At 44.8% G+C, this 23,242-nt stretch overlaps 1 pseudogene; it reads left to right on the top strand.

The window, feature by feature from the left end:
* Nucleotides 1–1,430: 1,430 nt before the first annotated feature.
* The window catches only part of LOC128588779 (N-lysine methyltransferase KMT5A-like), a 36,693-nt pseudogene continuing 14,881 nt past the window's right edge, over nt 1,431–23,242 (top strand).

Here is a 23,242-nt window from a genome sequence, read left to right as displayed (position 1 = left end):
GGCACCACTGCCATAGCGAAAACAGAGCCAAATATCAGAGTGACTTGTGTTGGGGGATGGGGAGCCGAGGACATGGCCAGAAACATCAACACCAACTCCTCTCTGAGCTGAAAGGCTCTGGTCCCAGGTACACCTGGTAGGCACCCTTCCAAGGAGTTCTGGCCCCCATTGGAGCCTTCCCACAACTTAATGGCTGTGTTTGTCTAGAGAGACCCTATTAATCATTGCCTGTTTCCACCACCACCACCAAGCTCTCGCAGGAAACACACACAGCCCCAAAACCGGCACTGGCCAATACCCCTCTCCAGCCATGGGAGTCACCAGGGCCAAGGAGAAGCAGGGCTAGGGACCCCTGCCTCAGTCCTCTCCACCCTCCTCATAGCCCGCTGACCTGTGGGTGGCCCAGCATGGGTCTAGGCCAGGCCAAACCACCATGTCCCCAGTGACCAGGGTCAGCATCCCACAGCACCCTTCCCACTCTGACCTCCACCTCCCAGAGGCAAAGTCAAGCCCAGACCTCTGCGGTGGGTGCGGGAACCCCCCACCCCCAAATTCCCCCAGAGCAGCTGCCTATGCAGGCGAGGGGCTGAGCCAGGAGCCCTCAGCAAGCTGCCCACCTTCATCAGCTCCAGCTGCCGCCCTGCGGTACGGGCCACCGGTCCTGTATCTCCAAGATGACTCCCTTGAGGGGCAGTAGCCCACAGGTCACTTCTGGGCCCCCTGCCAGTGCCAACATTTCCAAGTTGGCCCTGCCAGGGGTCAGTGACAAACAGGTCACCTCAGGGATTGCTGCAGGCCCTGGTATCTCTGAGCTGGCCCCGTCCAAGGGTCAGAAGTGGACAGGTCACCTGGGGGATCCCTGGCAGTGGCATCTCTAGGCTGGCTCCCGTGAAGGCACAGTGGCGCACAGGTCACCCCGGGGACTAAGGGCTGAGCACACGGCTGGACAAGGGAAGGGCTCTCTCACCCCCACCTCCCACCCGAGGCCTGGGCTTCTCCCCAAGGGAGGAACCCGATTGCATACCTGGGGACTCATGGAGCCTGTAGGGTCTTTTCCTGAAAAAATAAAACTCTCCCCAACTCGCTGAACTCTCCACGGAAAGGATCGCAGTCACTCGGGGAAACACAGGGAGGGGTTGTGGAAACCGTGGCGCGGCCAGTAGTCGGCACAGGAGAGTGCGGGGAATGTACCGCGCACCGGGCTTAGGGCGGGACCTTTAAATAACGGGCGGCCGTTGGGCGCGACCTGGGAGACCCCTGGAGGGCCGGGCGGGAGTGGAGGCGGTGGGATGGAGGACCAAGCGCGGCTCCAGGTCTTCATCTTCTCCACGCAGTGCCTCCTGCGCTGCTCCCCTGGAGCCTCCTGCTGAGATGACATCTGTTCTTAAGGACCTTCTGGCACATCCAACCAGGGAGGAGTCTGCGCGATTATGGCCGGTGTGGCGCGAGGGAGGAGGGCGCAGGCCAAAGCGCAGCTGCGCTGCTCAGGCGGCGACCGAGGTCCAGTACCCACTGTGCCTCCGCCTCCTCACTGACAGGCATGGCCGCCAGAGCTGAGCACCGGCTTGGTGGCGACTGCCAGTCAGCAGCGGCCCCGCCCCCTTCAGGCCTCCTCCTTCCTTCTTCCTTCGTTCTCTCTCTTCCCTCCTTTCTAACCAGGGTCTGACCTTTTCCAGGCGGCACCCACTGTGGAAGGCAGCGCTGTGGCATGTGCATCAGGAGCAGTGGCGACCTCAGCCTGAGCACAGGAGCTGCGTTGACTCCTGCTGGCTTTCACCTGCGGGCCTCAGATGGAATTGCGCATTGCAGAGAGCCAGGGCTATGCAGATGTGGAAGCCCACATCAGTTCCTGATCTCCTGTACAACCCTGAACATTGGCCGCTCCGGGTAACCCTGCCTGGCTCCTGCAGAAACAGGCAGCCCCTGCGCACATTTGCACCAGCTCTTCCAGCACATAGATGGACATATGTAGCCACAATATTCCATCAGCCAGATCCGATCCTGTGTGGAAGAGGGGGTGGCAGCTGGCTGGAGGCCTTCCTCAGAGGCTCTTTGAGATCACCCTTCCTGTCCTGGCAGTCATGGGTGTGGCGCGGGACCATCCCTGAACTTTCTCTTCAGGCTGCGTGACTCTGGACGGGGTGGGGAGTGTGACCCTCCATGTCTCCGAGGTCCACTCTCCTTTGTGTAGCAATGTGAGGCTAGGTGACACCCTGAGAGCGACATATGTAGTGCCTCAGCAGGACCTGGCCTTTCCCCCCACACACAAAGATGGGCCTGATATCCCTCAGGATAGCCTCTTCCTGGCTAGTGCTGTCACACCTGGAACTTATGTGGCCCTGGGAGCAGAGGGGCAGGGGCTGCTTTGCATATGCTGCTACAAGAAGCATGTCTGCGTGGAAGGAAGATGCAACTTTGGTGTTTGCCACCATGCACGTGGATGGCCTGAGCCCCCTGGTTTTGTTCTTGTTGGACATTGCCTAAGGGTGGAAGGTGGCAGCCAGACTCAACATAGTCCCCCAGCCCTCCTGGCAGGCCTTCTGTGTCACAGCGTGATCCCATGTGGAGGCTGCATGAGCTCAAGGCTGAGGGTTTTATGCTCCTCCTAGGACTTAAGAGCTCAATGGCAGAAGGCCCTGTCTTCCCTTCTAGGATTACTTGAGCATGGACACATGAAAACAAGGGCCTGGGTGGCCACCACCTGGCCATCCTCCTGTGGCCCCTATGGCTGGTGGCCCAGGTCCCCAGAACTTCAAACCACCGTGTGAGTCAGCTAGATTGCTTACCAAGAGGAAGCAGTGTAGCTTTGGTCCATTTGGGGCAGGGATTACTCCAGTGTGTCTGTTATAGAGTTCTATCAAGAGGTTAGCAACATTCCAGGCTTCTGAGATCCCATCTCAGAGATGGGAATCTTCAGTCCATGTCACTCATTCCCTGGGTCACTTGCACCTTTCACACACCCTTACTGGACCCTGAGTCAGTGTCACATGCCCTGCTGGTCACTGGGACACTGCAGGGAAGTAGACCTGGAGCTGGGAGGAGTGAGGGCTGCCCTGTGCTGCAGCAGGTCAAGCTGGTGGATCCCCGTTGATGACCCCGACCAGCCAGGCAGCCTTTCCTGGCATATGAACTGTTCCATTGTGCTGCTGCTCAAGGTGCTCATCATCCTCTGTGGAACCACAGCATCCTGATAAAGGTGTTCTCTGTGATGCAGTGGACCCTAGACAAAGGCAAGTGAGGGCAGCCACTCTTGGCACAGCCTGGCTGACCACCTGCTCCACCCCCTGCAGTACTGAAAACACTGGGGCAGTCTTCACTGTGCCCCAGCCAAGAGGCCCACTGGCCAGGAGCTCAGACCAGCCATTCTTTTTCCTCAAGGGCCTCTCTGTCCCAGTGTCAAGAAGCTAAGTGGCACTCCCTACCCCCAAGCACCCTTGGACAGACACAGCCTCTCCCCACTGACCCTGGTTCCCAATCGAGGCCCTGAAAACCCAGCTTTCCTTTCCTTCTGCTTCCTCCAACTCGGGGCCATCAGGGATGCCACCAGGTCATAGAGTAATCAGATGTTCAAACAATAGCCATAGTACATCCAGGCAAAGGCGGTGACAGTGGGGTGCAACACATTGGGGGACCCAATGTGGAGTGTGTCCCTCTGCCAGAAAGGGCGGGACAGACAGAACAGGGAAGCATCACCCTAGCTGCCATATTCAGGGGTACAGGAGGGATGGGGGGATGTGCAGCTCCCCGTGTCTGCCCTGTTTCACCTTCTTTCTCTCATTCAGCTCAGGGCACCTCTGGCTCAGGACTGGGGCACACTGGAGCCCTCCTCATCTCTCCCCATCTCCCTGAGTCCAGCAGGCAGGACAGCCCCAGGGCAGCTGACCAGGTAACTGTTGAGTGTGGAGGAAGCCTCATGCACCCCAGCAGGAGTCGGATGAATGGGCCTTCATCCTACTGGGACAGAGTGCATGCACGGCCACCGTACAGCAGTGCTGCATTAATATAATTTAACAATTCTGTTTTCTTTGAGTGACCATCTGCTCTGACCCCACCGCTAACTGAGTGATCCTCTAGGCATATTTCTGGTTCAGTTCCCAGGGAGAATTTTGCTGATCCTAACTATTTTTCCTATTAGCCAGGACATTTTAAAAGCTAATCATGACTGCTAAGCTTATATTTTGGCTTGAGTGGGTCAGGGGCCAATCGGCCCAAAGGATACTGCCAGTCTCACTTTGCAATGAATAGGTAATTTCTGTGTAGGATTGCTAAACTGCAGGGATTTGGAAATATTAGAAGAGGGTAGGGGGGTGGAAGTAGGCATTGTAATTCCCCCTCTATACACCTATCTGCATTATCTCATTTGAATCATTCAAGATTTGGACTTATGTATTTAAGTCTGTTCTGCTTTCATCTGGCTACTGGATATTTTTATAGTATAAAATTTTATATTTTATTATTATAAGTGTCCCGGGTACAAAGTGAACAGAAAGAGGAACCAAAAATAAATGCATGAATAAAGTTTCCTGGATAGTATAAGAGACAGAGGATACACAGGAAGGGTGACATCTAGGAGAACAGAGGTCTTCTCAAGGAGACCACAGGATACACCTGCGGGGTCCTCTCCATGGTGACTCAGCTCTTAGGAATATATAGACTTAACTTCCTGGAACCTGAAAATTTCCACTTCTGTGAAATCCTGGACTGTAGTTCTGAAGGGGCTGGAATAATTTCTCCCACTTGATTCAATCTGGCCAGTAAGAAAGGTACCCATGGGTTGGAACATTTTGACTTAGAGATAAAAAGGAAAAGATCGAGTCTAGGAGTGAGGCCATTTTAAATTCTTCTATGCCATTAGCTCTGCCAGCTGAATAAAAGCCTTTTTTTCTTAAATACAGTGTTTGGGTGCTCTTTCTCTCCATTGGGACTCGTATTCCAGCAACATATATTCCTGGGAATCACTCAGAAATAGAAGATAATAGATGAGAATGGTGAACAAAATTAACAAACCAATAATCTAAACTGAAGATTAGAAACAGTAGGTAAAGGGCTCTTCAGAAAAGCATCAGGAATTACAGATGGAGTAGGTCTCCTATGTCAGGTATTTCTGAAGCAGACAGAAAAGTTTGATTATAAGAAGCATCACCCAGCCGGTACTAGTGTTTGAAGCAAAAGAAACTAGTTTTGATGCTAGATTGAGCTTTTAATTCAGAGCAAATATTCTGCACTGCCTTCTAAGAAAGTTCAGGAGCATTGGAAATTCTAAGCCAGCTACCAGAGGAAGTAAGCAGTCCCAGAGATTTGCCATTATCATGCATCGAAGCAGTAAAAAAGAATGCACAGCACTTTCACTCTTTGTTGACTGAGAACAGGCTGTTATAATATCAAGTGACCTCTTATTCTGGTGAATGCCTTAGACCAATTTGGAGGGTTAGAAGTATCTGAGAAATCAAAACCAAACCCTAAACATAAATAGCAATGAATAACCTGGACAGGCTGCTTCAAATATGAGTCCTCAGTGAATGAAGACCACCAGGAGTGATAATGGAGGTGGTTTAGCCTAACCCCAAACCAGCAAACGATATGGTCTGTGGGTTAAACCGAAGCCTTTTCTGTGTTTGTAAGTAAATTTTATTGGAGAACACCCACATTCATTTATTTATATATTGTCTGTGACTGCTTTTGCACTATCATATCAGAGGTCAGTAATCACTGCAGTGACAGCATGGCCTGCAAAGCCCAAAATATTTACTCCCTAGCTCTTATAGAAAAAGTTTGCTAACCCAGGCCTGATTCACCACCCAGTAACAATGCTTTTCAATACAAGTGTATTTCCCATATTTGGAAAATGGAGATCAGTGCTCTACATGGAGATGGTGTCTGATGATGCTAATCCTCAGCATAAAGTATTAGTTTGCCCTATCAGAACAAAATCAATGTCTGAAGAAAATGGACAGGGGCCAGGAGAGGAAAGGAGAGGAAGCCAAAGGAAGGAAATCCAGGGGAGGAGAGGACACAGGAGGCCACATGCAGGAGAGGAGGAATGGTTTGCAATCTGGAGATATGTCGTATTTAGTACCATTTGCTTCCGATGGCCACTTTGCTTATATCTTTGTGATCTATATGCCATTATTCACAGTAAAGTCATCCTATTTTAAATTAGTTGAAAGCAGATTTTGCTGATGTGCAAATGAAAAACTCCCCATCAGTTTAGCTTATCTGATAACTCAAAGTGGTAGTAATTTCAAGAAGGGCTAAAAGAACAAACAATGGTGTTGAAAAGTCCCTTTAAAAATGGAACAATCATCTGGGCATGGTGCCATGGACCTGTACTTCTACTGGGGGAACTGAGGCAGGAAGATTGCTTGGGCTCAGGAATTGAAGGTTATTGTGAACTGTGATTGTACCACTGCAGGTCAGCCCTATGACAAAGTAAAACCCTAACTCTTGGAAGATAAATGGAAGTATGGAGTAAGATTTAGCAGAAGACTCCTTCTTCCCACTACTGAAAGAAAGATTACTTATTTATATTAGACTGTTAGACCTGTAAGTAACAGACAATTTTATGCTGTTTTTTTTATTTGTAATTTTTATCAGAATTGATTAAAGGAAATTGTCAGTAAGAGCTCCAATAATATAAACTGTTAGGCTTGCTATCAAAATCACAATGGCTACACTTAGTAGATTAAAAATAAAAGTTACTTCATGCCACGTTACATGTGTAGGACAGTTTTATTACATATACTTTAACATATATTTATGACATTCCTTAAGTTTGTTAACGTACTTGGCAGTCCAAAGCCTGCTATCAAATAACCAAATAGGCTCCTTTGTATCCTAAAGCACTAACACTGTGCGCTAAAAGTAATAAAGCTAGTTAAATGAAAGGAAAACTAGCTCCTTGAGGTTATTCCATTTTATATGAAACACACTAATAGGTATGTAGCTGGGTGAATATAATGGTTTCTGTGGGAACCAATTTAAAGCCTAAGCAAATGAAAATATTGATTTTTGCTGTGTCAATGTAAATAAGCAAAATATGAGTGCTTACTATATAACAAGCAATGTGCAATGTCACTGGAGAAACATCATGAAATAAGACATATACTTGCACTCCAAAAGCATCTAACTGCTCAGAAGAAGAGTCGAACGAAAAATAATCAAATTTAAGATGGAAGTTTTAAATAAATTAGTGATAAGAACCAAGTACTGTACAAATAAAAAGTAAACTATGACCTTCATTCAACTGAAACCTCAATATCTTGGAAATTGTGCTCATTTTCTCTTTATCTCTTTCTAAAGATACTCACCATAGTGATAAATGTTCATGCAAAATGTCATATTTTCATCTATATCAATGAAATAACTATTTTTCCAATTTTTTCCCTAAACCTAAAACTTCCCTGAAAAATCACATCTGTTGGAAAGTATCTCACTTTTGCATTTTCTCAGAGTGAGACTGTGATTGGAAACCCCCAATTAATTGAATACAATATAAGTTCTGCCCTGTTGTTCAAGTGCAGACTTGCTGAATAAATTGTATAATTTTTACTGAGATCTCCTGAAGGCAGCAGTAAGTGTGTTCTTTGCCTTCTTTTTCTTGGCAAATAAATAAGAAATTTTTATGTTTAGAGAAAGTTCTTGGTGTCTGCCCAGGCTGCCAGGCGGAAGCACAGGGGCACCATCATAGCTCACAGCAATCTTGAACTCCTGGGCTCAGACCATCTTCCCAGGTCAGCCTCCTGAGTAGCGGGGACTACAGATCTGTGACATTCTGCATGTTGGCTGATTGTGTGTGTGTGTGTGTGTGTGTGTGTGTGTAGAGATGCTATGGTGCCCTCCAGAAACATGCTGGTCTCAAAATTCTGGCTTCAAATGATTCTTCTAACTTGGCCTGCAAGGGGCTGGGGTTACAAGCATGAGCTGCAGTGCTCTGCCAGAAATACATTTTAATGTCCACTGTATGTTTTTGGACTACATCTTGACCTCCATCTTTTGGTGATATTTTATTCTTAAATTTTTATAGCAACGTTTCTTAGAGTAAACATTTTACTTACAGAAGACTTTAGGTAATCAAGGAAATAACCTAAAACATTTAACAATTAATTAACAGTTATTTCTCCTAGATGATGGTCAGGACACTCTGAAAGTCAACGCCAATTGTTACTTTGAAGCACGCAAGACCTTTTGATTCTACTCCAACTATACTGTGCATGGTCAGATGCTTTCCACAGCTCTTTCATCTCCCTCCCACCTTAGGCCTCCCATTGTTTTATCTACTGCACACCCTGCTTATATTTCTTATGCTCCTTCTGTGAAATACTGTCAACATTAAAGGGCTCGTTAGCTCTGAGAGTAAGTTCTTACATGCTAGAGTCTGATAGGAATAAGTGGATTATGCCTGGTTTGATGAAGACTGGACAGTAAAGCAGAAGTGGAATTGGACAAGGAAGATGTGGCCTAATGGTAGTAAATGGAATTTAGCAAGCGGTGTTTGTTCAGATTCGTTTCTGTGTCCCTTTGTCTTTAGGGACAAAGAGGTTCCTTTCCTTAGGGTACCAAAAGGCTTCTCTCAAATGAAGTCTTCAGGCCCACTTTAGGGAAAGGGTAGAGAATTCTTTCATGGTTTGCCTCATGGAGTAGGATGGGAGAAAGTCAGAGAGAACTTCTACTTCTGCTCTTTCCTCAAATTCCAAGGGATCACTTTTTTGATAGTATTTCCCAAACCCCATTGCCATTTTAAAGTTTTAACATATGTGCAAAAAGATATGTATAAAATCTGGGTGAGGAATGTGGATGACACTTTGATAGCAGCGTATGATTGAACATAAGAGATACGAGAAGATATTTTCTCCCATAAAACCATGTAAGTGATAGAAAATTATGAATTTTAAAGCTCTATCTATATGTAGATGATCCCCAACTTACGATGGTTTGACCTAACAACTTTCCAACTTTTGATGGCACAAAACCAATAAGCATTCAGTAGAAACTGTACTTTGAGTACCCATACAACCATTCTAATTATCACTTTCAATATGGTATTTAATTGAATATGAAATATTTTTAACACTTTATTATAAAATAAACTTTGTGTGAGATGACTTTTCCCAACTCTAGACTCTTGTAAGTGTTCAGAGCATGTTCAAGGGAGGCTGGGCTGAGCTACTGTGTTTAGTAGTTTAGGTGTATTAAATGCATGTTCTAATTTATGATATTTTAAATTTAAGATGGGTTTATTGGGATATGATCCTATTGTAAGTTGAGGAACAGCTATACTGGCAAAATAGTTAACTGATAAAAATCAGTAAAAACCATTAATTCGCTTTTTGCACTACATATTATTTTCTAACTATTTGATTCTGACTTCTAGAATATCATCTAAAATTAGTTCATTGAATTTTCAAAATGAAATGAAATCTCAAATCCATCTCTAGATAGTTTGTAGTAATTTCTAAAATAAAAGAAAATTGTGATCTTATGCCAGTGGCCGTATTTGTTCTCTGGGGCTTATACCATTGTTACTCTAAAGGCCAAATTCATTGTCTAATACAAAATTATAGTTTTTATCTTTAAAAGAATTTACTACTTATTATGGTCATAAACATAGTACTCTAAAATATATTTTAAAGAAAATATTTTAATTCTTGTGTATACACAGCTGAAATTAAACTCCAGTTTTAAGAACAGGCTTCTCAATTTGTTCTGCAGGGTATGATTTAAAAATAAAGTTTTCAAATATGTGAACATAGACATTATTGCTAATGACATGTTCAAATATCTCTAGTCTGTCTTACAGGGTTTAGATAATTTTGGAAGTAGGAATTATTTTAATATAAATCCATAAACCAATGTTTAACATATGTGAGAATGCTTCTAATATTTCTGGTGGTATGACCCGCTAAGGGACAGACCCTTGGGACAGGATCCTTGGGAAGACACCCATGTAGGGAAATTTTTTTTAAATTGACTGTGCAGAAGATAAGACATTGAGAAGCACTATTTGTATTAATACCCCCCAGGGTAGAAATTGGAACTGCTCTTTCCTCACATGTCTTTGTATACAAAGCAGTATGATAAATCACTTGTTCTTACATATATAGACATATATTCATACACATATAATATGAAACATATATGTGAAAACTGAAGTGACTGAATAAATACCTGTTTCATTCCATCATTAAATATGAATTCAAGGTTTTTTTTACTTAACCAGTTATTGGGTATCACAACACGGGGCCTATTGCTTTTAAACATGAAAACTGAATTTTGGTGAAGTTAAATAACATAAGGAGTATAGCAGATGTACGTAAGGGGTGTATTTTCTTGACTCTAAGTCAAGTGCTCTATTTGTGGAAAGTAATTTTTCTCTATTACATGCAGAGACTTTAGCAGACACATTTAATATAACTGGTAACCTTCCTTTCTTTTTTTTAATGTTGCCAGTATAGCATCTTATGAAACTTTTGGTAGAGGAATATTAACCCTCAACCATAGATTCTATAGGAAGAATATCAAGGCTCTACCTTCCCCCAATGTTAGAATGTTGCTGTGTTTCCTTCCATTTTTTTTTTTCCTTGACTAGGCAAGCTCAACTCTAATATAGTCAATATAGACATCTGGTTCTCTCTACCGGCTAAACCACGGCTGTCCAGTTTATTCATGGACACACACACACATAAACCCATCAAGATGCAGGTTCTAGAAAGGCAGGACCATTGTGGGGCTTTTCTCCTATTCTACTTCTCAGGAGTTCAACAAACCTGGGCTCTGGATCTCTGCTTGTTACCCTCTCTCCCTCCCTTGCCTGTCTCATACCCACACCTCTCCAAGGCCAGCACCTGCCCCCTGCCCCCACCTGTCCCCAGGGCTGTACACAACAAAGGTCTGGGTCGGAAACTCAGCAGAACTGGATTCTACCTCAATGTTGATGTGAATTTGCTGTGTAACCCTGATGTTTTTTGAGGTCAGGGCCCTTGTGGGAAAACCGAGAAAGCTGCACACTAAGAGCTGTCATTTGACAGTTGTGGCTGTAACACAAACCAGCTTTCACAGAGAGGAAGACCAGGAAAAAGTGGTTTCCAATTTGGCCTAGTCAGGTGCGTGCAGGGTCAGCTGGTAAGCATTGGGTAGAAACTGCACCTGCAGGTTCCTTACTAAAAAGCACTGTGTAAAGTCCAGGCTTAGACACGGAGACTGGGATGAGGGCAGAGATGCCACAGCTTCCCAGAGAAGCAACAAGCCAAGGCTACAAAGGCAGCTCCTGGGAATAGGATGCTTAGCCACCTGTAGAGACTGACCAGCGGGGGCCTACGTACACAGTTAGGACACCTCCAACTCCTTGCAGCTGAGCAGCCCACCTGTGGGCTGTGGCAGGTTAGGACTTGAGTGGAGATGGTGAGGAACAGTCTGTCTTCTGGGAAAGGTGAGAAGCCCTGACATTAAATTTGGGTGGTTTTGCTGAACTGTAGTACGACCTTGCATCCTTGAACAGCCCTCGTCTTTGTATAATAATGTTCACTATTCTGTGCAAACACAGCTTCCACTTACACACACATATGTACCCAGCACTGTTCTAAGTGATCTACATCTATGTATTCCCTAATAGCCCTCTGAGGTGGACGGTGGGTTGAAAACAGAAAACCTCATGTCCGTAGCGCAAATCTTGTCAAGTTTATGTGGTTCATCCTAATATTATTATGTCCACTTTACAAATAAGGCCAAGATTAGACATCAAATTGCCCAACATCACATACTGCAGTCCTTCTTCCAGACACATTGCTTTACCAAAGTCTTGGCAAGCAGGGCCAGGTGGTTTCAATGGTCTGTCCTCACCCCAAGCAAGCCAGGTATCCCTCTGTCTATACAGTGGCCATGGGTTCCCCAGCTCATGTGGTCTCCTCGTCCAGGTAGAGACTGTAGAGCTTCCCAGGGTGTAGCCCACCTGCTCTGCCCAGCCCCACCAGGACCCTTACAGCTTACCTCTCCATATTACTATCACTGGCCACCTCTTCCAAGTCTGCCTGCAGGTCAGCAACCCACTAGATCAGTCATCCTCAAACTTTTTAAACAGGGGGCCAATTCACTGTCCCTCAGACTGTTGGAGGGCCGGACTATAGTTTAAAAAACAAAACAAAACTATGAACAAATTCCTATGCACACTGTACATATCTTATTTTGAAGTAAAAACAAAATGGGAACAAATACAATTCACACGGCTTCATGTGGCCCACGGGCCGCAGTTTGAGGATGCCTGCACTAGATCTGTGGTTCTCAACCTTCCCAAAGCTGCGACCCTTTACTACAGTTCCTGTGAGTCGCAACCCACAGGTTGAGCACTGCTGCACTAGATAAACGTCTACAAGTCTGTCTGGAGGGTCTGCCTCACTGTTACAAGCTCCTCCACGTACTTCTCCCGGAGAGAGACCACGTCACGCACACTCTGGCCTTAGATAAGATCCCTACCCACCTATCTACACATTCTCTGGGGAGGAGACACACCCTCAGCCATGCCAGGTGCCCAGTGAGCACCTGTGACATTGTGGGTGCTCCATGAGAGGCTCTCTGCGAAGCGCTTGATCAAACCTTCAGCCAGGTGCTCTGCATTTTATAGAGGAGGAAATGGGTGTCCCAGGGCATGGCTCAGGGACACATAGCTTGCTCATCCATGCAGTAGACGCTGCACCTAGTGTGCCCAACAATGCTCTGGATCTGCACTGCCACGCTGCCCGGCACTCTCTGTGCTCAGCCCATCTCGGATGGATGACTAAACAGACACGAGGGTCACAGAAGCAAGTTTTAGAGGAATAACCCACAGGATGGATGGAATGGGGGGGGAGGAGAGGTAGGGTGCGTGCAGAACCAAGAATAGTTTCCATTCAGCCCTGTGCCCTGGGTGCCGCACTTTGATCTCCCCAAGATCAGCAAAGGCAAAGATGGAAAGCCTTGGCAGGGCTCCCACCAGAACAGGCAAAGACGACAGGCTGCCTTTTGTGGCCAGTGCTGTGTTGAGTGTTTTAGACTCATGCCTTTACTTGTGCCTCACAAGCCTGGTAGATGAGTTGACTATTATCACGCCCATTTTACAGATGAGGAACTGAGGCATTGAGAAGCGAAGATTTTGTGGCAGGGCTGGACCTCGTGCTCAACATCTGACTCCCCCTCAGTGCTCCTTCCCTGTGCTCAGTACTCCCTGGGACTGCCCTAAACTTTGTCTAGAGTCAGTGAAATCTGTTCCATCCATTCACACACACCCCTACCCTTCCATGTAATGACTATCAACTGAGGGTAACTTCAGAACCAGCGGCCCCCACCCCGGGGGACATTTGGTGCTGTCTGAAGACATTTTTGCCTGTCACAAATTGAGGGACACTATTGGCATCTAGTGGATAGAGACCAAAGCTGTTGCTCAACATCGTACAACACATAGGACAGACCCTACGGCAAAGAATTATCTGGCTCAAATGTCAATAGTGCTGAGTCCGGTTAAACCCAGAATTCCACTTTCTGTGGAATTAATCCTAGGAGGGTGAAATCAAAAGGCAGAGCACAGCTCTGTATCTGAGGAGGCCTGGAGTGGTGCTGTTGATGACAGGAGATGCTGAAACCTCCTTCATCACAAAGCAATTGGGAATAGTTAGGGAATCACAGTGTGTCACTTTGAAGCTATTAGGCAGACATTAACATTGGAAATAGAATTGTGGCAGGCAGCACGGAACGCTTCTGTGAAATAATGGGAAGCAAACACAACAGAGCAGAGGAACATCGTGTCTGAATTTTGCAAACAACATGAACACTCACTCAGAGAGTTGAGAGTATTTACGGACGGGGTGAAGTGTGGCTATTGGATTGGATTTTTTTGTAAGAGGTTCTAACTATGTGAAGTTTATTTTTGGACTGTTGCTTAAAGGAACACACATGTATCAACCGAGGAGAGGATGGGGATTAGGAACACAGAATGTGAGGATTCAGGATGAGATGTAAGTTCAATTCCCAGCTCCCTAGAGAACTCACTAGCTGTGTGACCATGAATGGCTCACGGCCCCTCCCCGAGGCTGGGGTCATTCTGCTTTATTTGGTAGATGAGGAAACTAAGGCTGGTGAGGCTATTCAGGGCAAGTAAGGAGTAGAGCCCTGGTCTTCCGGGTTCCCTGTCCAGGGATCTTTCTAGGGCAATGAGTGCCCCACTGCAAAGGAAGACAGAGAGGACCAGGGCAGCTCCCATCATAGAGACACACTCAGCTCTGCCCTGCAGATCAGCTGGTCCCCTCACAAAATTGCAAGTCTGTGCTTCTCAAATGATTTGGACTCTTCTAATTTTAAAGAGAAAGAGAGAGGGAGACATGGAGAGGCAGCAGGAAAAACTGAGCCCGCTCGAGAGTGTGCCAAGCTGTTGAGAGAGGGAAGGGGTGGTGTGGAGGGAAGCTGAGTCTGCGTGAGAAGGGGCTGACAGTACATTGTGGTTGATTGAAATTGCAATTGTGGCATCCCCATCTTGGGCCCCCAGGCTGGAGGCCAGCAGCGGTCAGAGAAAATAAAGGACACTGAGGGACAGAGAGGGGGTGCTCACCGCAGGACGTCACCATGTCAGCTCATAAATGCACCTTGAAAGTGTCTGCCTAAAAAATCCCTACAGTTTACAAGAGGATTTACCCACACTCAGCTCTGAGGGCCAGAGCAGCAAAATGTCCTGTTCAACGTCACACAGCTGGGGGGTGAAAAAGATGAGACGAGCATCCAGGTCTTGGGTTCCAACACATGAGAAAGGAGTGCAGACGTCCCCTCCCATTTATGTTTGGGTTAACCTGGCCCATCTCAGTTCATGGGGGATCAGGAAAGGTCTAAAGTTTAACCCTTGGGGAACCTCGTAGTGGGTAGAGGAGAGAGAGACAGACCCTGGGTCCTGGGGGAGGGAGGGCTGGTCTGGGACCAAACATGTAGGTAGAGGAAATAGGGCCCTGAAAAGAGTCAAGTCTCTGGAGCCCAGCTGCCTGAGCTCAAGTTCCAACTCTGGTACTCACTGGCTGTGTGACCTTCTGCAAGTTACTTAACCTCCCTGACCTTCAGTTGTCTCTATGGTAAATGGGGGCAATCGTCCCAGGGCTATTGTGAGGAGTAACTGAGTTTGGCAGATCAAACACCAACAGTGGCATTGCTATCATTTAATTCTTGGGGGAAATGAGGAGCCTCAGAAAGGGCAGATTCACTCCCACATCACTGAGATTAGAATGCAGGACTCTGGCTCCAACGCTTTTTCATCATCCTGCAGAGAAAGGATATGAACAAAAAATGAGGGCAGCATAGAACATGAATTATCTAGACAGAGTGAGAAGAGGTGAGGCCAAGAAAGCTATCAGTAGAGGGCAGTACATTTACCAAGGAGGAAGCCTGGGGACCTGCCACCAGCCCTTCCGCTCCACCGCCCGCCTGCTGCTCTGCTGGGTTTGTGCCTCACACTCAGTGGGAACACTCCAAGGAGAGGAATTTGAGAAATATAGTGTCTGTGTAATCAGCAGGAAGACACAGCCAGCCTAAGCCAAAAAGGAAAAGCTGAGAAGTTGGTGCATCCAAGGGACATCAACAGTGTTGTCCAGCACAAGCTAGCTTTGGGGAGGAGGGGAGTTCCTAATGGGATCCAGAAGGGGAAGGTATAGCTGTTCAAGCAAGACCCAGCAAAGGAGAAATACCCTGGCTTTCCTCCTCCTTCTTTAATTGTCCATCATTGCCGGAATCATTGGCTGAACCCATCAGAAGGCAAGAAACAGGAAACAAAGTTGTTTCTCTGTAATTACGCAGCAGAATGAAAAAGTGCGGAGAATGGATGTGAGAGTGAGCAGGCAAAATCTCTTACAAGGAGTGTAAGAACATCCAGGATCTAGCCAGGCTTTATTATTTAAGACAGTTTATGTTACCTTGGCACCTGTAACTCAGCAGTTAGGGTGCCAGCCACATCCATCAGGGCTGGCAGGTTCAAACCCAGCCTGGGCCTGCCAAACAACAACAACTGAAATAGCCGGCCGTTGTGGCAGGCACCTGTAGTTGCAGCTACTTAGGAGGCTGAGGCAAGGGGAGTTTGAGGTTGCTGTGAGCTGTGACTCCACAGCACTCTACCAAGGGCAACACAATGAGACTCTGTCTCAAAAAAAAAAAAAAAAAAAGATTATGTTGTTTTCAGTTTGTAAAAAGTCACTTAACTGTTTACTTAGAATATATGCACACTTTCTATATATGTATTTCAGAAAAAAAGTTATTAGACATCCAGAATGATGACTTTCAAGGGCTATAGAACCACATGCTGAATTACAGATCCCTATTCTGTATTAGTTACTTACTGCTGCAGAACAAATTACTTAAACACTTCTTGCATTGAAAGGTCAAATATCATTTATTATTGATCATGGTTATTGCAGGTTGACAATTCAGGAGTGGCCTGTTTGGGTGCTTCTGGCACAAAAGACCGTCGTGGGCTGAATAAAGGCTTTCCAAAGATGTCCATGCTCTAATCCAGGAACACGCAATTACGTTACCGTATATGCAAAAGGCATTTTACAGATGCGATTGAGTTCAGGATCTTGAGTTCGGGAGATTATCCAGGTGAATCAAGACATCATGTGAGGCTGTGATTGTCTGGAGGCCTGACTGGGGCAGGAGGGTCCCCTTCTGACAAGGCTCACTGACATGGTGACTGGCTGGAGGCCTCAGTTCTCTGCCCCTTCGGGGCTTGAGTGTCCCTGTTACATGGTGGCTGGTTTTCTCACAGCAAGTGCTCAAGGAGAGGACAAGGTATCAGCCAAATGTCTTTTATAACCTAGCTTCAGAAGGGATGCCCAATACTATAGACATAATCTATAGGTCACCCAGACCAGCTCTGCTCCAGTAAGGGAAAGGGCAACACAGGCTGTGAAGGGCTGAGTCAAAGGTCATCGGGAACCATCCCGGAGGCTGGCTACCACAGTAATGTCACAAGTTCCTCACAGTCAGACCCCAGTTCCATGGACTCCCACACCAACACAGGAAGTCCCTGTAGCCACTCTGTCCTTCTGTTCTTTTAAAACAAAGCTGTTTATAGGTTGACTTGTGTACCCAGGAAAGACAGGTCAAATCCTTATTGTTGATTCCTCCAAATGTCACTGTGTTTGAACATGAGGGTCTTCATAGAGGTCATCAAGTCAAAATGACATCAGTAGGATGGGCCTCGTATGATACGACTAGAGTCCTTCAAAGGAGGAGAAATTTGGACACAGAACAACATAAAGAGGGAAGAGCATGTGAAGAGCACAAGGAGAATGTCACAAAGAGTTCAGGGATTAGTGATGCATCTAAACCTAGGGACATCAACGACTGCCCCCAAAGCACCAGAAACTAGGAAAGGGGCAGGCAATGACTTCTCCCCTAGAGCTGCCAAAGGAAGCACGACACAGACAACATCTGGAGTTTTTTGACTTCCAGCCTCTAGAATCATGACACAAGACCCTTGTGCTGTTTCAAGCCACCCAGGGTGTGGTGACACTTGGCTCCAACGGCCCTAGCAAACTAGCACAGCACTGTGTGCTCTCTTCTTTCTCTGTTACTTGTGTACAACCACACTCAGTGACTGGATTGGTGTTTTTCCACCCTGTGTTCATTTTTGCAAATGTGTACAGATATGTCCGTTTGACACAAACTCAGCTAAAACGGGTTTATATTAAAGGCAAAATAGGCTGGGCATGGTGGCTCATGGCTATAATCCTAGTGCTCTGCAAGGCCGAGGGAGGTGGATTGCATGAGCTCAGGAGCTTCAAGACCAGCCAGAGCAAAAGCAAGAGCAAGTGCAAGACATCATCTGGACCAAAAATAGAAAAATTAGCCAGGAGCCGTGGCACATGCCTGCAGTCCCAGCTACTCAGGAGGCTGAGGCAAGAGGGTTGCTTAAGCCCAAGAGTTTGGGGTTGCTGTGAGCCAAGATAATGCCAAAGCATTCTACTCACAGCACAGAGTGAGACTCTGTCTCCAAAGCATATAAAATGGTAAAACTCACTGGTAAATGTGAGTAAACAAATACAAAATACTGCACTACACACACCAGTCATTGAGAACTAATCACCAGCACCCACAGGGTTATGCAGGGTAACTGCACCTGCTGACTAGGTCTTTAAATCCATTCATTTATTCTTTCCTGTATTCAGAGATGTATTGAGGTTTGATCCTATGCCTTTCACCATGTTAGAAACTGGAAATGCAATAACAAACAAGGAGAGCTGACAAGTGCTTTCATGGAACTTGCATTCTACAGAAAACGACACACCATAAACACACATTCACACACATGTAGATGTGTCACACAGGAATTCACTGCAACATGGAGGTACACAGGGGGATAGAATCAACAACCAGCTGATTGAGAACAAGAGAGAGCTCAGGGAAGTGACGCTCCAGATCAAATTGGAAGAGTAAGAAGTTAACTGTGGAGAGACCGTTGCAGGGGAAGGAACAACAGATGTAAGTGATCTGTAGCAAGAACAAGCACCATTCAGGCTTAAAGGACACCCAGAGAGGCTGGAGCCCAGACATCCAGGCAGAGAAGAGGGTGAGAGGTCAGCAGCAGCTGCATCCCCCAGGGCTCTGGGCCCTGTTAAGGATCATCTTCACCTGCAGAGTCTTGGAAACCAAGGGAAATGTTGGTGTCAACCTACACAGGATGATCCCATCTGCACTTCATCAATATCACTAGGAGCTCAGTGGGAGAGTGAACGTGGAAGTGGGGACATATGCCATGACAGGCAGGGAGAAAAATTAGGAAGTTTTTGCCCTTGTCCAGTTCCAAGGTGACAGTCTTGGGGCGGCACCTGTGGCTCAGTGAGTAGGGCGCCGGCCCCATATACCGAGGGTGGTGGGTTAAAACCCAGCCCCGGCCAAACTGCAACAACAAAATAAATAGCTGGGTGTTGTGGCGGGCACCTGTAGTCCCAGCTACTTGGCAGGATGAGGCAAGAGAATCACGTAAGCCCAAGAGCTGGAGGTTGTTGTGAGCCATGTGATGCCACGACACTCTACTGAGGACAGTAAAGTGAGACTCTGTCTCTACAAAAAAAAAAAAAAAAAAAAAAAAAATCCAAAGTGACAGTCTCAGTAGAGATGGGTTGAATGGAGTTAAACTCTTTGAATTAAGTGAACTGAACCCTCTTTTGAATATGGAGGACTCACCAGCAGTGCTGTCTATGCTTAGCTTATGGAATCAGGAGCTTGGGGGTGCCTTCCGTGCACTCTCTGGTGCAGAGGAAGATTAAAACCTCTTCAGCGTAGCTCCTAATACCCTCCTCCTGATATGTAGGGTGTGTACACAGAGCGAACACATAGGGAAAAGTGCTTACATTTCTCACTGTAACTTTTCAATATATGAATTTCGAATTTGAATCTGAGGTTCTTTCCCCATAAAAATGTAAGTAAAAAACACATGAATATGCACATCATTATACACTTATGAGACTAAAGTCAAGAGAAATGAAAATTCAACTGGTTAAAACATGAATTGCCCTGGATTTCCCAAAATTCCAGACAACCTTCTTTTTCTTTTTATTGTTGGGGATTCATTAAGGGTACAATAAGCCAGTTACACTGATTGCAATTGTTAGGCAAAGTCCCTCTTGCAATCATGTCTTGCCCCCATAAAGTGTGACACACACTAAGGCCCCACCCCCCTCCCTCCATCCCTCTTTCTGCTTCCCCCCCAAAACTTAATTGTCATTAATTGTCCTCATATCAAGATTGAGTACATAGGATTCATGCTTCTCCATTCTTGTGATGCTTTACTAAGAATAATGTCTTCCACTTCCATCCAGGTTAATACGAAGGATGTAAAGTCTCCATTTTTTTTAATGGCTGAATAGTATTCCATGGTATACATATACCACAGCTTGTTAATCCATTCCCGGGTTGGTGGGCATTTAGGCTGTTTCCACATTTTGGTGATTGTAAATCGAGCTGCAATAAACAGTCTAGTACAAGTGTCCTTATGATAAAAGGATTTTTTTCCTTCTGGGTAGATGCCCAGTAATGGGATTGCAGGATCAAATGGGAGGTCTAGTTTGAGTGCTTTGAGGTTTCTCCATACTTCCTTCCAGAAAGGTTGTACTAGTTTGCAGTCCCACCAGCAGTGTAAAAGTGTTCCCTTCTCTCCACATCCACGCCAGCATCTGCAGTTTTGAGATTTTGTGATGTGGGCAATTCTCACTGGGGATAGATGATATCTCAGGGTTGTTTTGATTTGCATTTCTCTAATATGAAAGATGATGAACATTTTTTCATGTGTTTGTTAGCCATTCATCTGTCATCTTTAGAGAAAGTTCTATTCATGTCTCTTGCCCATTGATATAAGGGATTGTTGGCTTTTTTCATGTGGATTAATTTGAGTTCTCTATAGATCCTAGTTATCAAGCTTTTGTCTGATAGAAAATATGCAAATATCCTTTCCCATTGTGTAGGTTGTCTCTTTGCTTTGGTTATTGTCTCTTTAGCTGTACAGAAGCTTTTCAGTTTAATGAAGTCCCATTTGTTTATTTTTGTTGTTATTGTAATTGCCATGGCAGTCTTCTTCATGAAGTCTTTCCCCAGTCCAATATCTTCCAGTGTTTTTCCTATGCTTTCTTGGAGGATTTTTATTGTTTCATGCCTTAAATTTAAGTCCTTTATCCATCTTGAATCAATTTTTGTGAGTGGGGAAAGGTGTGGGTCCAGTTTCAGTCTTTTACATGTAGACATCCAGTTCTCCCAACACCATTTATTGAATAGGGAGTCTTTCCCCCAAGGTATGTTCTTGTTTGGTTTATCGAAGATTAGGTGGTTGTAAGATGTTAGATTCATTTCTTGGTGTTCAATTCGATTTCAAGTGTCTATGTCTCTGTTTTTGTGCCAGTACCATGCTGTTTTGACCACTATGGCTTTGTAATACAGACTAAAATCTGGTATGCTGATGCCCCCAGCTTTATTTTTATTACTAAGAACTGCCTTAGCTATACGGGTTTTTTTCCGGTTCCATACAAAATGCAGAATCATTTTCTCCAAATCTTGAAAGTACAATGTTGGTATTTTGATAGGAATGGCATTGAATAGGTAGATTGCTTTGGGAAATATAGACATTTTAAGAATGTTGATTCTTCCCATCCATGAGCATGGTATGTTCTTCCATTTGTTAATATCCTCTGCTATTTCCTTTCTGAGGATTTCATAGTTTTTTTATGGAGGTCCTTCACCTCCTTTGTTAGGCATATTCCTAGGTATTTCATTTTCTTTGAAACCATGGTGAAGGGAGTTGTGTTCTTAATTAGCTTCTCCTCTTGACTGTTATTGGTGTACACAAAGGCTACTGACTTGTGGACATTGATTTTACATCCTGAAACATTACTGTATTTTTTGATGACTTCTAGGAGTCTTGTGGTTGAGTCTTTGAGGTTCTCTAAGTATAAGATCATGTCGTCAGCAAAGAGGGACAGTTTGACCTCCTCTGCTCCCATTTGGATTCCCTTTATTTCCTTGTCTTGCCTAATTGTATTGGCTAGAACTTCCAGCACTACGTTGAATAGTAAAGGTGACAGAGGACAACCTTGTCTGGTTCCAGTTCTAAGAGGAAAAGCTTTCAGTTTTACTCCATTCAGTAAAATATTGGCTGTGGGTTTGTCATAGATAGCTTCAATCAGTTTTAGAAATGTGCCACCTATGCCTATACTCTTCAGTGTTCTTATTAGGAAAGGATGCTGGATTTTATCAAATGCTTTTTCTGCATCTATTGAGAGGATCATGTGAGCTTTATTTTTGCCTCTGTTAATATGGTTGATAACATTTCTGGACTTGCACATGTTAAACCAGGCTTGCATCCCTGGGATGAAGCCTACTTGATCATGATGAATGACTTTTTTGATGATAAGCTATAATCTATTGGCTAGGATTTTGTTGAGAATTTTTGCATCTATATTCATGAGTGAGATTTGTCTGAAATTCTCCTTTTTGTTTGGGTCTTTTCCTGGTTTTGGTATCAGGGTTGTGTTTGCTTCATAGAATGTGTTGGGGAAGATTCCTTCTTCCTCAATTTTTTGGAATAATTTCTGCAGTACAGGAATAAGTTCCTACTTGGAGGTTTGATAGAATTCTGGTGTGAAGACATCTGGACCAGGGCATTTTTTGGTTGGAAGATTTTGTATTGTTTCTCTGATCTCAGTGCTTGAAATTGGTCTGTTCAGGAGCTCTATTTCTTCCTGGCTGAGTCCAGGGAGAGGGTGTGATTCCAAATATTTATCCATTTCCTTCACATTGTCAAATTTCTGGGCATAGAGTTTCTGGTAGTATTCAGAGATGATCTCTTGTATCTCTGTGGGATCAGTTGTTATTTCCCCTTTATCATTTCTGATTGAGGTTACTAGAGATTTTACTTTTCTATTTCTCATTAGTCTGGCCAATGGTTTATCTATTTTATTTATTTTTTTAAAAAACCAACTCCTTGTTTCATTAATTTTCTGAATGATTCTTTTGTTTTCAATTTCATTGATCTCTGATTTGATTTTGGATATTTCTTTTCTTTTACTGAGTTTAGGCTTAGATTGTTCTTCTTTTTCCAATTCCATAGATGGCTTGTCAGATTGTTGAAGTGCTCTCTTTCTGTTTTTCGAATGTAGACATCTAAAGCGATGAATTTTTCTCTCAAAACTGCTTTTGCAGTATCCCACATGTTTTGGTAGCTTGTGTCTTCATTGTTGCTATGCTCAAGGAAGTTAATTACTTCCTGTTTTATTTCTTCCTGCACCCATCTGTTATTCAACAGAAGATTGTTTAGTTTCCATGCCTTTGTGTTGGGTAGAGCGTTTTTGTTAGAGTTGAGTTCCACCTTTAGTGCCTTATGGTCTGAGAAGATACAAGGTAAAATTTCAATTCTTTTGATTCTGTTGATAATTGTTTTGTGTCCCAGGATATGATCAATTTTGGAGAATGTTCCATGGGGTGATGAGAAGAATGTATATTCTTTATCTTTGGGATGGAGTGTTCTATATGCGTCTATCAAGCACAGTTGTTTTAGGGTCTCATTTAAATCTCTTATATCTTTGTTTAATTTCTATTTAGAGGATCTGTCCAGCTCTGTAGGAGGAGTGTTAAAGTCCTCCATTATTATGGTATTATCGGATATCATATTGCTCAGACTGAGTAAGGTCTGTTTCAAGAATCTGGGAGCATTTAAATTGAGTGCATAAATATTTAGAATTGAAACATCTTCTTGTTG

Source organism: Nycticebus coucang, chromosome 6, assembly GCF_027406575.1.
Source record: "Nycticebus coucang isolate mNycCou1 chromosome 6, mNycCou1.pri, whole genome shotgun sequence".
NCBI lineage: Eukaryota > Metazoa > Chordata > Mammalia > Primates > Lorisidae > Nycticebus > Nycticebus coucang.
Note: the sequence above shows the minus strand (reverse complement) of the source record. Positions and strands in the feature narration are given on the sequence as shown.